The sequence below is a fragment of the Pinus tabuliformis genome, chromosome X, assembly GCF_031772625.1.
Source record: "Pinus tabuliformis cultivar Carrire ecotype Pingquan chromosome X, CPIR1, whole genome shotgun sequence".
Taxonomy (NCBI): Eukaryota; Viridiplantae; Streptophyta; class Pinopsida; order Pinales; family Pinaceae; genus Pinus; species Pinus tabuliformis.
Genome location: NC_142308.1, coordinates 768,908,996 through 768,913,863, shown reverse-complemented (window position 1 = coordinate 768,913,863; position 4,868 = coordinate 768,908,996).

The following is a 4,868-nucleotide window of genomic DNA, read 5'->3' as shown; positions in this document are numbered from 1 at the left end:
TATGAAATCAAGAAGAGGATGATCATGGATATGAAATCAAGAAGACAAGGACTGATAAACAAAATTGAGTGCACCCAAAAGTACACAGAAATATTTATCCCACACAACCGTCCGTAGTTAAACAGAAAAGGAAAAAATCTAAACAAAAGAACACATGAAAGAAACATGATAATAATAAGATACAATGAAAACAAGTAAAATGGAGCAAGGAGCATGAAGCAGATAACATGGAGGACAGGAGCATGAAGCAAGGAAAATGGCAATGCTGGAAATGAACTCAATCCATGATCAGGAACAAAAAGATACAAAAGAGGGAACTGTCGAAACCTGCATCAGCTTCCTTTTATGGGTGGGGCTATTTTTTTAAATAAATAAAGGGAGGGAATTAAATAAATTGAAATGAAGGAAGCAGCTGCTTTGGCTCCTTTGGATACTCCGGAAGAATTGAACGTTGCTTATTCCGGATGCTTCCGAGAAATTGAACGTTGCTTAGCTTTTTGTTTTATTTAATTGAAGGTTGCTTTGTTTTTTGTTTTATTCGAGGGACAACTGTCTTTGGTCCTCGTATCATCATAGTGTTGCTTTGCTTTTTGTTTTATTTAAGTGAAGACAATTGCCTTTAATCATCGTCATCTCATCATCATTGCGATGATCATGACAGTCATTCACCATTGTGATTCTATGACAATGACCTTTCATTACCAATTTTGCATTATCATGAAAATAACAAATCATTAACCACTTGAAATTTATGTTAAGGTTGGCAGCATAGAGGAATACACGTACGAAATATTTCATTATAATAAAAATAGAGATAATAGTGAGATGGGAGAGTCCTCGTGAGGAATCTTGCTAAAGATATTAATATTACAAATTTTATTAAGATTAAAGGTTAAGTTATTTAATACGTCAAATAATAATATAATATATATTGAATAATAATACTAGTATTTGCACTAGATGTTGCAAAGGAAACATCGTAAGGCAAGAGATAACATATAACACTATGTAAGAAAATAGATAGCATATAACACTAATTAGCTAAGTAAGGCAATAGATAGCATATAACACTAATTAACACTTCTTTGACAATTGTTGAAAGACAAAAAAAAGATCCACAAAAAGAAAAGACCATGCTATACACAATACATGCTTCTTAGCCTTACAAATCATGAGTTATATGTCATATAACACTAATTAATGCTTCTATCATATCACACTAATTAATGCTTCTTTGACAACTGTTGAAAGACCAAAAAATAGATCAAGAAAAGGAAAGGACCATGCTATAATGAAAACAAATTAATGCTTCTTTGACAAGTGTTGAAAGAGAAAAAAAAAAAAGATCAAGAAAAGGCAAACAACCATGCTATAATGAAAACAAATTAATGCTTCTATGGCAAGTGTTGAAAAAGAAGAAAAAAAAGATCAAGAAAAGGCAAAGACCACGCTATAATGAAATCTTACTGCAATACATACTTGCTCAGCCTTACAAATCACGAGTCTTATGTCATATAACACTAATTTAATGCTTCTTTGTCACCCGTTGAACGACAAAAAAACAAAGATCAAGAAAAGGCAAGGACCATGCCATAATGAAAAGAAAATAATGGTTCTTTGACAAGTGTTGAAAGAGAAAAAAAAGATCAAGAAAAGGCAAAGACCATTATAACAAAGATCAAGAAAAGGCAAGGACCATGCCATAATGAAAAGAAAATAATGGTTCTTTGACAAGTGTTGAAAGAGAAAAAAAAGATCAAGAAAAGGCAAAGACCATGCTATAATGAAATCTCACTGCAATACATGCTTCCTTAGCCTTAGAAATCATGAATCCTTAAGAAGGAAATAAGAATAATCAAAATTCTTTAACATATTATTTCTATTTTTGAAAATTAATTAGAGAAGCATTTCCAGACCACCATAGTTTTTCTAGCTTAATGGGTCAAGTAGGTTGGTAGCTTGACATCTATTTTGACAAACTGAATCTTCCCATGTCGTTTTGGGAATAAGCTAATGCCTAGTTTCATTATGAAGCTCAAGAGAATTATTTCTTATCTTAGAAATGTTCATTTTCTTCTTAACACTAGTAAAGATAGATAAATAATTATAGTTTTCAAGATTATAGTTGATCAACTCCATATAATATCTTAGTTTCCCTTTTCCCCTTATCTCTTTATAGCTCCATAAATCCTAAATTTGGGAATCCAAGTCCCATTTGTAAGTTGAAATTGACTTTCTATAAGTCCAACTATGAAACTTATATAATGCTCCTACATCATTATTTTATATTTATAAATATTTTGATTTTTAATTGTATATTTATTAATTATATTAATTAATTATTAAATATTTATTAATTATACCTTTTATATAAATATATGGTTATCACTATGAATTTTTATTCTTTTTGTTTCTATTAATGTGATATGATTGTAATTTATTAATAAAAATGAGATTACAATATAACAATATGAATTGAATCCATATATTATTTATTATTAATATATTTTAATTCAAAGAATATTATGTTTTATGATTATTTTTTATTATTATTTCACTTAATACTTTATTTTATGGAGGGAAAAATGAAACTAAGTTATTATAAGGAGCTCATAAGTTAAATATTGAAAACAATATAAAATTTATGTGCCTTGGCTTATGTTAGGAAGAAAACAAACATTTCTAATATAAGAGTTAATTCTAATGAGCTTCGTAGTGAAACCATTTGTTTCCCAACTGAAAAAACACCATGGGAAGAAAAAGTGTAACTTGTGCCATATAAAGAGGGTTGAAGATGAAAATCACTTTCTCAAAACAACATGGGAAGAAAGAGCCTATGCTTGTGCCATACTAAGACGGGTGAAGATGAAAAGAAATTTTTCTTAGACTTATGAACTTCCATATCCATTCTAATTTTCAAAATATTTATCATATTACCAACATTCTTGACTTATTAATAAGTCTTGCTAAAAAAAAGTGAATATAATTCTTGACCCTAATGTAAATACAATACTATCAAACTCCATTAACCTCTATTAGCAACTCTTCTTTCTTATAGATTGATTAGTAAATGCTACACTAAAATTAATATAATACATGTACTTATAAGCTTCATAAATACACTATTCTCCTAATCAGTGCATTTTTTCCATTTTTATAACATTTTATCTATTTACCATTAAAATGATCAATTGCCATTTCTTACATTTCTACTTATACATTTCATGATACACTAAAAATAATATAATACATGTACTTATAAGCTTCATAAATACACTAATCTACCAATCAGTACATTTTTGCCATTTTTATAACATTTTATCTATTTACCAATAAAATGATTAATTGCCATTTCTTACATTTCTACTTATACATTTCATGTATTAATATATTTTATTTTTGTTAAAGTTTGAAACATATCAAGTACATTAGATACATGGTTAACATAGTCAATTTAGGACGAAATCGACTCTATTCACCTTTATTGGATATGCCATAATAATTAGTCATGGCATGAACCTAGTTAATTTTTCTTTTATTTTCTTGGTAAAATTATAAACATAAATAGAACATATTATATGGTCATGGACCTACGAATATTTACCATTACAAATTCATTAATTTAATACATTTAATATTTTATACAGTTGTGTTTTTATGCCTTGACTCCACTGGTTTATGAGGTTGTACCGCTGCGCATATATGACATGACTCCACTGTTTGAAGCAATTCAACCTAAACCGTTGGATTATATGGTAATCATATGGGCATTGAGGCTTGTGGATTTCATTGTCCTTTAGTCGTTCGGTTAGCTGCATTTGATTTTGGATAACTCTGATGTTACATTAATTGCCTGCACTTTCCACTGTACGTGGCGTGGGCGGACCTGACCAGCCCCAGTTGCCGCCTTGGGATTCCTCTTGTATTGACGATATTGAGGCTTGTTGAGTGATCCAATGGCCAGGGTTGGTTCCTTCAACTTTCACTACCCTTGGCGCCATATCGAGGTCTCATTCTTCCATCAGTGCTCATGACACCTGCTTGGTCTGCTACTGCCTACCGTGGTCTCATTCCAGCTTCGAACCAGAGCTCTATTGAGGTTTTTGAAAGGCGCTCGAAGTGCCAATCCTTGTCCTCACTACCAGAGTTGGCATTCCGAGTAAGTTAGCTACTGGTTAGTTTTCTTGTTTTTGTTTTTCTTTCCTGCAACCTTGTTTTAACCTTTCTCCATAGTAGAATAAGCTCTTCTCTAAGGAAATCTTCGAATACATAATCTAATTGTGGTGGTTTGCTCGTAGGTACACCTTGCTCTGGTTTTCGAGTTTGCTACCAAATGGGATTGGTGCCTTCAAGGAACAGAGATGACTCCAAGGTTTTCCACTGGGTATGAGGGTTTCCACACTGGCCAAATCTGTAATTGCAATAGCTATCTTCTGTAAGTCCATTCTATGTTTTAATTTTGGCACTGTAAGACATTTACGCTCTTAAGCTTGTTAATGTGTAATAAAATGGTCGATTTTGTATTATCTTGAGTTACTCTTCCTGGGTTATGTCCACATAGAACGTTTTCTAAACTTATGTGATGCTGCCATACGTTGTTGGGTTATCGACTATTATTTTCTTTATGTCCTTCTGGTTGTGCTATTTTGCAGAGGGTTTGGTTTCGTAAATCATCTCGGTTACCGTACAGTGTACTTATTCGCTATTCCTTGATGTGCTTTTCGCTGGAATTATCTTTGTTGATATTTGTTGGGTTTGATTAACTTGGGGTTTTGTTATAGTTGGGGTTTGGAAGCTCGTCCACCAAGAAACGAGGTCAAACCATGTTTTTCTTTAAAGAATTTAAACGAGTAATCCCTCTGAGTTTA